This window comes from Musca vetustissima, unplaced genomic scaffold, assembly GCF_032173495.1.
Source record: "Musca vetustissima isolate MV318-11 ecotype Yass unplaced genomic scaffold, APGP_CSIRO_Mvet_v1 utg4709, whole genome shotgun sequence".
In the NCBI taxonomy this organism is placed as follows: domain Eukaryota; kingdom Metazoa; phylum Arthropoda; class Insecta; order Diptera; family Muscidae; genus Musca; species Musca vetustissima.
The window spans coordinates 132417-144469 of record NW_026888605.1 but is presented as its reverse complement, the minus strand read 5'-3'; the positions used below and the strand labels follow the sequence as shown (position 1 = coordinate 144469).

Below are 12053 nucleotides of genomic sequence, written 5' to 3'. Positions count from 1 at the left end.
GACACGTTTTCAACCGAAGCGGTTCTAATTTAATATTTTTGAAGCAAATCTTCTTCCCAAAATTTGCCAATACCAATTAATCGTTGGTCTGGATTTCAGTTTTTCATTCTTAGGCGCATTTTGTAAACCGAAGTTCCTATATTTTGACATTACGTGCTTATGGTTTGGGAAAATTATTTGCAGACTAGTTTCAATATCGGTAGGTTGAAGATTTTAGAACTATCAAAATACTTATTTTAGGTATTTTTATGGTTCATCGCACTATTTTTGATATTTTGATGGTCCCAAACACATTTTCCAGCTGAAGTTGGTTTAGAATTTCCGAAAAGTAAAAAAAATATTTGAACAACATTTTGACCCATGTTTTCACATAGGCCCCACCGAATTTCGGTATGTTAAAGTTTGTAACCCAATTTTTCTACAAAATTGAATTTAATGTGACATTTCCCATTTTTTCAGAGGAAAAAAAACATCCTGGCAAACTTCCTGAGAAACCTATATAATATCCACCCAGGAATCTGAAATAGGTGGGACCATACATGTCGAATTCGATAACAATAACAACAACCTTGTTGAACAATGAATAAATTGGATGGTTACCAAATCAGAAAAATGTGCATACTAAATATCTCAATTTCTAATACCACAAGGAAACTTCTCCAAGCCCATTACAATGCTGATATTTCGTGAAAACGTGTATCTCTGTTGCAATGACCGCAGAGTTTGTACTAATAAATAATAAATATTTGAAATTTGAGAACTCCATATATTTGAAACTTAAGAAGCCGAGATCGATCGATCTTCAATACTTCTAAGGTTCTGCCCTCGTGGATTCCACCAAATTGATGTTCATTGGAATTCTAGAATTTAATCAAAGTACACATTTTACTAGCTCGACTCTTTGTAAGCATAGAGATTTGTCATTCCAAACTGAAATTGAAACGCATTTTACGAGTCTCATCTGTAGCCAACGAATAATCACATATAAAACACAAACACACACACCTTAGTATAGAAGACACCAACTGGAAAAAACAGCAAAGACTACTACTACTTCAGTTATTTACTCAAATAGGGCACAACAAAAAAAAAAAAGAAAAAAGCCAACAACCTGATGGTCTGTAGGTGGCGCACAAACCATCAACTGGAACTCTTTAGCCACACTAGAAACAAAACCAAGCAGATAAAAAAGTTAGTAAAACGAATGCGTGTGTGTGTTCAGTTATAAAGTTTCAAGCACTACATATTTGACTAAGTTTTGTGAAGGCTGGCTGGCTGGTTCGCAAAAAAAAGAAGAAGCGACTCGTTATAATTTTCTGGGTGAAATAAAAGTTTTCATCTGTTACAGAGCTCAAAACACAGAAAAAAACTTTCTTCTTTTCTTACTTACGTTGCGGTTGAAGTGAATAAAGAAATTCTGTGGTCATGAGAATGCCAAACCCGCAGCAGTTTCTGCAAAGAACTTAAATATTTTTAATCCAAACAAAAGAAAATATTTAACTCTCCACATATGTTTGGCAAAAACAAAAAGGTTTTTTTAAGAAAACTTTTTTGTAAAGAAAATACAATTTTCTTTAATTCAATGTACAAACAAATCTTGTCTTGGTATTTTTGATAAATGTATTTAATTTCTTGAATCGTTGCTTTTGTTTTCATTTCAATACGCTTATTACACTTGCTAGACCGCTGGATGACTGCTTGACTACCAAGCCGCCTTAGAAAAGGTCAATGACGCCAAGAGCTACACTTTCACTGGCTGGGTAATAAAAGCGGCACGTGCTCAGCACCCGTTGTGCGGTAAAACCCCCCATGCCTCATCGTTTTCAATATTTTCCACATTTGTGCTGTGGGGGAAATTGTGGGTGAAGTGTGTGTGTGTTTTTATTTGTGCGGGACAAATTGTGATGTTTTGAAAATTGCCTGTAATTATCGCATTCACAACTCATTTGAAAACAATTACATGCAAATCATAAGGACGATTTGAACAACCAATTGTTGCTTCGGTTTTGTCATATGGGAGGAGGGACAAATTTAAGATTCCATAATATTTGAATTTTATTTACTTCATAACGGAACAAAAAATAATATACAGTCCTAGATGTATAAATTAGGTCTCCAAGCAAGCGAACTTCAACTATTTTCCTCAATTCTAATTTCAAAAATTAGGACTTTTTGGCGTTTTCATAATGGAAATCTATTCACTAGAATGAATTTTGACAGAAAACTTGACACCTCAGAGAGATCTAAGAAACTTTTTCTATAGAAGAAGACACCACAGAGGGACCTGAGGAAGTTTTTCTATAGAAAATAACAGCGTAGAGGAACCTGAAGAGCTTTTTCTATAGAATGACGCCTCAAAACCTCAAAGGGATCTGAAGAACCTTTTCTATAGAAAAAGACACCTCAGAGTGATCTAATGAACTTTTTCTATGGAAAAAGACACCTCAGAGTGATCTAAGGAACTTTTTCCCCAGAAAGACCTGAGGAACTTTTTCTATAAAAAAATACACCTATGAAAGACCTGAGGAACTTTTTTTATAGAAAAAGACACCTAAGAAAGACCTGAGGACTTCTTCTATAGAAAAAGACACTTCAGTGGGACCTGAGGAAGTTTTTCTATTGAAAAAAACACCTCAGAGGGACCTGAGGAAGTTTTTCTATAGAAAATTATACCGTAGGGGAACCTGAGGAATTATTTCTATAGAAAATGGCACTTCAACACTGCAGCAGGTGTCTCCGGATGACCTTATTAGTAGGCCATGATAACGAATTCGGGATATAACGCACGAACAAAATATATGGTTATCAATGGTTATCAATGGTTATATTGAGCGTTGTCTTTGATACGGAAAAAAACTGTCATGCTTTTCTTTTGAAAGATTACACCTTTTTTAAAGGCGCGGAAATTTGTTAAGCCATTTCTCAAGGCTTTGTTGTTTTAACATTTTTTATGATGAGGAATAAAAAAAAAACATTTTTCAAAAATGTATGAAATACGTTATTAAAGGCTTGCATTTTTTAAATATATTTTCAAGGTGTGGAATTTGTAAATACATATTTTTCAAAACGTGGATAAAAAAATAGTTTTCGATAAGCCAGTATACTAAACTACAGATGCTTTGGTTGGAAATACGGCTAGAACTACCTACATACGTATGTAAATTGAGGGGGACAGTTGGGTGCCAAAACGTGGACCTGTAGTTTCTGTGAATAATTTTTTATCCTCCACGAAAACGGAAAACATTAACAGTTCTATGGAGTCAAAAAGTATACCACGGCTATGGCTTACTCGAAATTTTACTTTTATCTCGAATATAAATATTAAATGGAGTCTCTGCCGAATATTTCGAGGAGTTGAGATAATTGTAGATTTCTTATTAAATCGATGAAATTTTACTTATTAAACATGTCTGTATAAAAATCTCAATTTATAGAAAAAAGTGCCTTTCTCGTTAAGCCAGCGATATATGAAGCCACCTGGATGTATTTTGTCCGGTATAAGCCTTATCAAAGCAAAATTTGAATTGAAGAATAGCTAATTGAAATTTCCAAAATAGTTAAAACTATTTGGGGTTTGTACAAAATTTTAGTGAGATGTGATCCCTTTTGTAGCTCGAATTTTATTCCTTCAATTATTACTATTTTAAACATTGGCTCAAATATAAGTTTAAGATTTGGTTGATACGGTTCGATATATGTCCTTGAATATAAAATGTAGGTTTTTTATATAATATTGGTAAAAGGTTCATATAATTTCCTCCCCACAAGAATTGTTTGCCAACAGATCAACTATTGCAGCTCTTTCATTATTCAAAACACAAATCTTAAACAAATAACACGAAAACAAACACGTTTTGCAATTTAAACAAATTTTATTTCTTGGCCAAAGAAATACCAAACCATTCTCGTTCAGAAAGAATTTCTACGATCATTTTACGTATTTCTGCTGCCAATCAATTTCATTAAAGGCCAGTCAAACATAATTGCAAATTCTTGCAGCTGGAAATAATTTTGGCGAAATTTGATATCTTCTCAGAAAAGAAACGCACCTCCATGCTCTGGAGCATGGAGCAAACGGCAAACAAAAGCAGCACAATGTGTCCAAACGAACCAGCCTCAAAAACAAAAATGTCGTTAACATATTTACCCTGTGTGTGTGTTTGTGTGTGGAGCACTTGGGTACTTTTCCTCGGCCCTTTCTTTCTGCCTCCCTCTCTATCACCCTCTTTCCTTGTGTTTCTTTATGCCATTCACTGATAACGCCAAGGAAATGAACTAAAAAAGTGCCAGCAACTTTCCTGTTGGCATTAAAACTTCCACTCCAACTCTTTGCCAAACTGGAGTGCTGTGTTTGGCAATGGAGGATGAAGGCGACTTTCTGTGGCAAAAAAGGCATACTGCCGATCAGAGGTAGCGCAAGGGAGATGGGGAAACGATTAAATAAATGGATGACTGGATATTCTTAAACAATTTGGCGACATTTAAAAGCCAAAGCCTTCCGCCGTTCTGTCCTTTTGGCCTCGTGTACTTCGTTTGGTTGTAGACGCGGCGAAACCAGTTTGGAGTCTCCAAACAGATTGGAAACAGTTGAGTGCAAATTCGCGTTCAATTCATTTCATTTAAGTTGCCGTGACAGTTGCCAGACATACAAACAAACAGCCATTAAGCGAGAGTCTGAGTTTGGATGGCAATCAGCCAAAGAAAAGCCAAGCCAAGGAGAGGCGCAAATAAAAAACAAACGAGAAAACGGAAAAAAAGAAACGGCAACATGACACGCACGAAATGTGGATAGGACACCAGCCACTAATCATCGTCAACATATGCCCTGGCACAGCGCAATCGCCTTCAGTGCCGCTGTCGTACATAACTCCTTTGAACGGCTTTTTGTTTGGGCTTCTCTCTAGCACTTGATCGGCGTCCATTGGCGCTAGGAATCAATGGATGAACGTCAACAGCGATACGATTCGAAAGATCTACGATCGTTAGTTTTAAACATTTTCAAAAGAAAATGCCATTGAATTTAGACAATAGTGCTCAGTGCGCCATGAAACGGGTATTCGTATTCGTTGTTTGGTATTCGATTCGATTCGTTTCGCTTATTGTTGATGATTTTGTTGCTTTTGCCGTTTGTCGTTCGTCGACGTTGTTTGCTTGATTTGCCTGTTTTACTGTTTGACTTTGCATTAAAAACCCCACAACCAACACCGACATCATGTGAATATTAATGAGTCGCAAGAAATCTTGTGACAATATTGTCTGACTTTACTGTCTCGGCTGAGAGTGGGTTTCAATAAAAAAAATTAAAAACAAAGGCGTTTTTACATAAAATTTTGAAAAACATGTAATTGTTTACCAATGATTTCAAAACTTTTTACCCAGCGGCATAAATGTTTTAAATTATTATAAAATATTTCTAAATCTCGTTCTTTTCGTTCCCACCTTTAGGAAAAAATTACAGAATTTTCCAGTAGTCGACATATGGTTGGAAAACAAAGACATTGTTTACAATGTTTAACTTGAATTTGAAAAAAAAAATAGCAACCGCTCAATTAGTTTTAAAAATGAGTTTGAATGGTTTTATACAAGGCTAGGCATGATTTTACCTTTAAACCCCTTTCAACTCCACATTTAAACCATAAACCCAAATTAAGTCTGCGGTATACTGTCAATAATTTGACGATAATTAAAAATTGTCAAACTTGTCCGAAAATAATACAAAAAGTATAATCTCGACCGAATTATCATATTTCAGCCAATTCGGTCTTAAAATACCGAATAAGCTAGGTACCGTTACATGGATCCTTCCGCTAGACATGACTCAATTTTGAGGATAAACTTTCAACCCAATTAGGGTTCAAAAAATATTAAATTGTAGACAATTTGGTAACAGAACGCATAAATTTGCGATATATCGCTAAATAGGAACTACCCTGAAATGTGGACCAATATTTATGTTTACAATTTAACCAATTATCATCATAAAATCGAATATTTTTTGGTAAAAAATGTTTTATCGAAAAATCGTGTCCCACGACGATGTTCAATTTGGGCTCAATGGGCAGAATTGTCGATTTTGGGGTAAAGATCAGCCAATAATATTGCTAAATCTACCAAGTCACAATTTGGACAATAGTCTGGTGGCATCATTGGACCGTACTTCTACAAAGGTGCTGTAAATTGTAGGGTAACTGACAATGGCGAGCCCTACCATCTCCCAAAATGTTAAAGTGCAATTGAGGCATTGGAAGAAAACATTGAAGCATTTATTCGGGAGATACCGTCCGAAATGTTGGAAAAGTGTATGCCAAAATTGGACCATTTGAGGCACAGTTGCGGTTAACATTTACATCAAATAATATTTAAAGAATTATGTGTATGTGTTGAAATGTGTGTGTGTGTTTTTTTTTAATTTCCGTATTTCTTAAAAAGTTACACTTTAATTGATAATTCAAACCCAATATACCACATTACAGGCAAATCGGTTGAAAAACTTGTTCAAAATAATTAATATTTGGGGATACCCGGCTATACCAAAAACATGGACCGATCAATCCCATTTTCAATACCAAACTTCCTAGGAGTAGTAGCAATGAATGTGCAAATTTTGAAATCTAAATTTAAAAAGAATTTTATTCGCAAGAATATAAATATATAACTTATAGGGTGTCCGGAGTCTATTTCGATGTTTTTCAAACGAAATGGCAAATTTCGTATACACTCCACCTTATAGTGGAGGGTATAAATGTGTATGTCAATATCCTTTTCAAACCCGTTCTAAGCATTTTCGTTGAATTTTGATAAGTACTTGTACATTCTTCCTGGTAGTTCCAAATTTTCAAATTTTGTTAAAACTTATTATAAATGAAATATCAACAATGTTCCCCACAGTGTTTTGCAGGTGTCAAAATATTTAAGAGAAGCGGAAGATAAAGACTTAACAAAAATTACACGAAATATCACTTTGTTGGAAGTTACTTTAATACTTTATGTAGCTGTTTTTACCTTATGTCTTTTTATGTGACTCTGAGCATATTTCCCCATATAGAACAAGCGTAAAGTGTTATCGGTTGAAAAATTAAATTTCATATTCGGATTTTATTCGTACATATTATATTGCTAAATCTTCATATCAAATGCAGTTCAAATCCGAATTAAAATACGAAAATCGTATATTTTCTTCTGTGAGGTACTATTTTTTGTACAATGATCCTCATAAATATACTTAAATATGTTCCTATACTGTCTGCACAATATTAATTGCTAGTTCATTACGTTTTGTACATTTTTAATTCGAAATTTTCAAGACCCAGCCTAACTTTCAGTAGTACAGTGGTGATACTAATTTTCTTAGTCCTTCAAATTAAATTGATAATTCGATTATAAATTCGTGAATAAATATGAATGTTGCTATATGTTGTTTCATTTCATATTTTCATTGCTTATTATGTCGATTGTTGAATCTTCCTACCTTTTTTAAATTTACACCACCAAACAAAAATGTTTCTCACTACAAATGTCAAACGAAACAAATTCTCATTAAGGCGATAAACAAAAACTTATGATTGAAATTAACATTGTTAAGGGACATTTTTAATGAGCCCCAGCATCCATACATACCAACTGATTTATGTATGTATTATTATTGTATTTTTATCTTGTTTGCTAAAAATACACCCGACAGCCAAACATTGTGAAGTGTAAACGAAAAACCATTTATCACAGGCGATTTTCTCATGACTGCAGTAGTTGGACGTGTAAAGCTCTGTGGTAGCACTGCGTGTTGAGGATGCTGGGAACTCCATTTAGTCTGCTCTCAGTAATCATTCTTTATGGATTTTTATAAACACATACTGCGTTACTAAGCCATGGTTTATTGCCGGGTAGCGTTTGGCATTCGTTCATTCATGGCAATGTGTAAAACGCTCAAGCGGCATCATATATCGCCATCCAGCTAGCCAGGAGATAGATATGCGTTTTACGTCTTTTGCAAGTTATTGGGATGAAATGTCTGTGGCTGGAGTGACTGACTGCCTGCCTGCCGACCATTGAATCTTCGAATGGAATGATTATTTTCGTTTTTATGATGCATCCGTTAATTGGTCTGTCTGTCGTTCTCTTGGCCATGATTACAGTGTTGCCGACATGTCTACGTCTCGGTCCGTCCAGAGAGTGCATCGATGTAAATGGTCGTAAACGAAACGCAACAGAAGCCATTTATGGCGTTTTGTTGTTGCTGCTGCATTCATATCGTAATCGTTTTATATGTGGCTTGGAGTGGTCATTATTATTAGCGATTATTAGTGTAAATGTTTATCGTTTGCGTTGGAATGGATGCGATTGGAAAGCGGGAGAAAAACAACGTTTTTTTGTTCACACATAAGTTGTTAAAAGTTTACATTTATGAAATAAATTATTATGGATACAATAAAATATACGAGCATACAATGCATGTTTCAAACAGTAATATTCATCACAATATTAAACGCGAAGAGAGAATACAATTCATGAAACTGGAAAATAACATCGAATAAGCGATGAATGTATCCCCGTGAGTTCATGTTAAAGAACATATTTCTTTACCAATCTAGTTTCGTATTGTTGGGGTTTAAACAAGAACCTTTCTTCAAAAAATTAAATAATATATAGGGCTAGAAACATTCTCAAAAAATGTCCAGTGTCCAATTTTAAAAGTGGTAGCCTTGCAGAGATATTGGGAGTATTAATTGAATTTTAGTTTCTGGTTCCAACAATATTTTTCGAGGCTTCCCGATTTTAATTGCGACGATTTCCAATGATCTGATAAATCAACATTTACTACTTTTTTTACTGTATAACTAATTTTACATATATTTGAATAGTTATTTTATTTCCAGCGAATTTTCTGTATTGGCATTCCGGAATCTTAGTGAGTAAGAAAATATATTTTCCCAATAAATTTCCATTAGAGATGCTTGCAACACAAAATGTGAGACTATAATATGTAAACCCGTTATTCCCATGCTAAAATATTAACATTCCAAATCTCTTTAACTCCGACAAAAATGGTCCAAATTTAACTATACGCCATTTATTTGAAAGATAATTTTGTTTAAAGGTGTGTAAAATTGCTGGTTTCGAAAATTCTTTATTTTTAATAAAAATACAAAGAGTTGAGATACTTAAAAATAATATATATTTTATTTATATCGCATCCATTTTCAGTTAGATTTAAAAAGATACTTTCCCTTTCAATTGATTTATGACGACTAATAGGTCTGTAGAGAGACCACAGGTCTATATAAAGACCAATTGGTTTATTTAAGAGGAAAGTTCGGAAACTTCTTAGCCTAGCACAAAAACCGCGATATAAAAAGAAAAAGACGTCCAAAAGCAGCAACAACAACAGAAATGATCGAGTCCATTTAATTTTGCATGAAGAACTACAGTTGAAAAGACTTTCTACAATCAGTCGATCAAAAACACATAAGAATGAACATTTCTCAAGCTTGTTTGGATCGTTTAAGCGAAATAAAATGAATTTTAGGCATCGTTTCATAACTGCTCATGAGACATGGATTCACCACTATACTCCAGAAACAAAAGAATAATCCAAACAATGGACTGAAGCTGGAGGAAGCGCCCCAAAGAAGGCAAAAACAATTCTATCGGCTGATTGAAAATCTGTAAAATGTTAAAACAATTAATTCAGAGTACTATTGCAAACTTTTGGATCAATTATATGTACAAATTCAAAAAAAAGAAAAACTTCCTGGCTTACAACACAAAAAAATAAATTTTCATCAAGACAACGCAGCAGCACACAAAGGCTAAAATCAACGAATTAAAAAAGTACGAGTTGCTTGATCACCCACCTTATTCTCCTGATTTAGCTCCCAGAGACTTTAACTTGTTCCCAAATCTAAAAAAAATCCTTGCTGGCAAGCATTTTACCTCAAATGAAGATGCATTTGACGGTTGTAAACCACTATTTTGAAGACCTTGAAGAAAAGTATTTTACCAAGGGATATAATTGCTAGAAAAGCGTTGAACTAAATGTGTTGAAGTTTCAGGAGATTGTATTGAAAAATAAAAATATTTTTTGAAAAATTAACTATTCTCTTTCATTGATAGGCTAAAAAGTTTCCGAACCCCCTTCTAGATACCGATTGAAGGTGTATAGAGGGAGATCATAGGTCTGTATAGTAACTACAGATATGTATTAAGACCAATTGGTATTTATATAGAACACACAGTTTTATTTAGACGTATTGGTCTGTATAGGCATTTTTAAAAACCAATTGATATGTAAATAAACCGATTAGTCTGTATAGAGAAAATAGAGTTGTTTAAAAATACCAATTAGTTGTTATAATGAACTGTGGTCTCTTATAATAATTATAATTTTTGTTATAACATTTTTTCTTCAAGTCTTTTATAGGCGTGAGTTTTTTTAAATTATTTTTTCAAGCCTGCGATATAAATGTATTCTTGTCTAATTTGATATGTGGACTTTCTATATTTTTTAAGTTTAATTTAATATGGGAGTTTCTACATTTATTTGCCAAGTGAAAATTTTTGTTATTAAGGGTGTTATATCAACAAATTGAAAACATGTATATAAAATCTAATCATTACGTTTTAAAAAAATATTTAATAACAAAAATTTATTTAAATCACTGGTATATTTAAATCACTGGTTCAAAGCATTGCTTTCAATAAAATGTTACATAAATTGTTATATATTTTTAATTAAATGTGTTTTTTTTACCAATAGACAATTTATTTTCCTTTAATGTTTATTAAAAAAATAAATAACAAAAAAATTATCCTTCGAGCCGGATTTGAACCAGCGACCTATGGATGTCTGCTACTTTCGTATTCCCTCTACAGTCCACCGCTCTACCAACTGAGCTATCGAAGGTATATTTGCGTTAACGACAAATAAAAATGTATGTGATAATGCCATATAAAGGTAATACTAAAAAAATAAGATGGGTATTTGTAACAACAACCAAAACAAATATTGGTTGTGGGAAAATTTTGGACAACAGCGTAAAAACTGCATTACAAACAAAAAATATGAATTAATGTTCCATTTTCGTTTTGTTTGGTTTTGGGTTTTGACGAAAGGTGTTGAAAGCCAATGGGCAAAAAATCTCGAGTGGTATAATATTCAAAAATAGCATTTGTTTGGTATGCACGTAAAAATGTGTGTGTGTGTGTGCTGGTATGTTTTTGGATCGGATGGTTCGTTTTTTTATTTTTGTATTTGCTGATTGATGGCATTTGCAAGTTGGCCAAACGAGTGTTTGTCAGATTGTTTGTTCGACACGTTTGTTGTTTGCTTTGCGTTAATTTTTTTGCTTTGTTTTTACGTTGCTGTTTGTCAGGTTATCGGTGGTAAACATCCAGACGGTGATGTGTGCGTTTTATCAGTGTCATTCATCAATTACGATAATTCCCATTCAATACTTGGGACAAAAGCAGCACAAAACAACAACCACAAAAGAACTGAAACAACACAATAGTATTTTGTCATTTTTGTTGTGGCTATTGTTTGTGTATTTATTCCGACATATATACAGTTTGAAGACACTACACTACAATTGAATGTTAGACGCCAAGAAGCTAACAACGAAAATCAGCAACAACAAAAATAACGAAGCCAATACGATAATTTCCAACAAAAGAAACTGAAAAACAAAAACACTTTGAATTTGGAATAATTCAAGATATTCATCACATTGCCAACAACAAGAACACAAGAACATCAAACGAAAAAAAATATAATAGCGAACGGCAAATGCTGAACAGCAGTAGCGTATGCGAGAATAGCAACTACACACAACCATCCATACATACAATCGTACGTACTATGTACATCCATATAACGCTTTAATAGAGTGAACGAATATTTAATCTGCAGTCGTATCGTTAGCTGGTGCTGTTGTTGTTGCTTCTGCTGCTATAGCTCGCTATTAAAAAAAACTTTGTAGTCAGCTACAAAAATAGCAACAACAAAACCAACGACAGCACCAACAAATGTTGTTACATAGCAGAGCTAAACGTAAATT

General features: G+C 33.7%; 1 non-coding gene across 1 annotated transcript; it reads right to left on the bottom strand.

Moving 5' to 3' along the window:
* Positions 1 to 10805: 10805 nt before the first annotated feature.
* Positions 10806 to 10900, bottom strand: Trnay-gua (transfer RNA tyrosine (anticodon GUA)). The gene is made up of 2 exons: positions 10864 to 10900; positions 10806 to 10841 (listed from the first exon to the last, which is right to left on the bottom strand). It is a non-coding gene; the product is annotated as a tRNA-Tyr (tRNA).
* Between the last annotated feature and the right edge of the window lie 1153 nt (positions 10901 to 12053).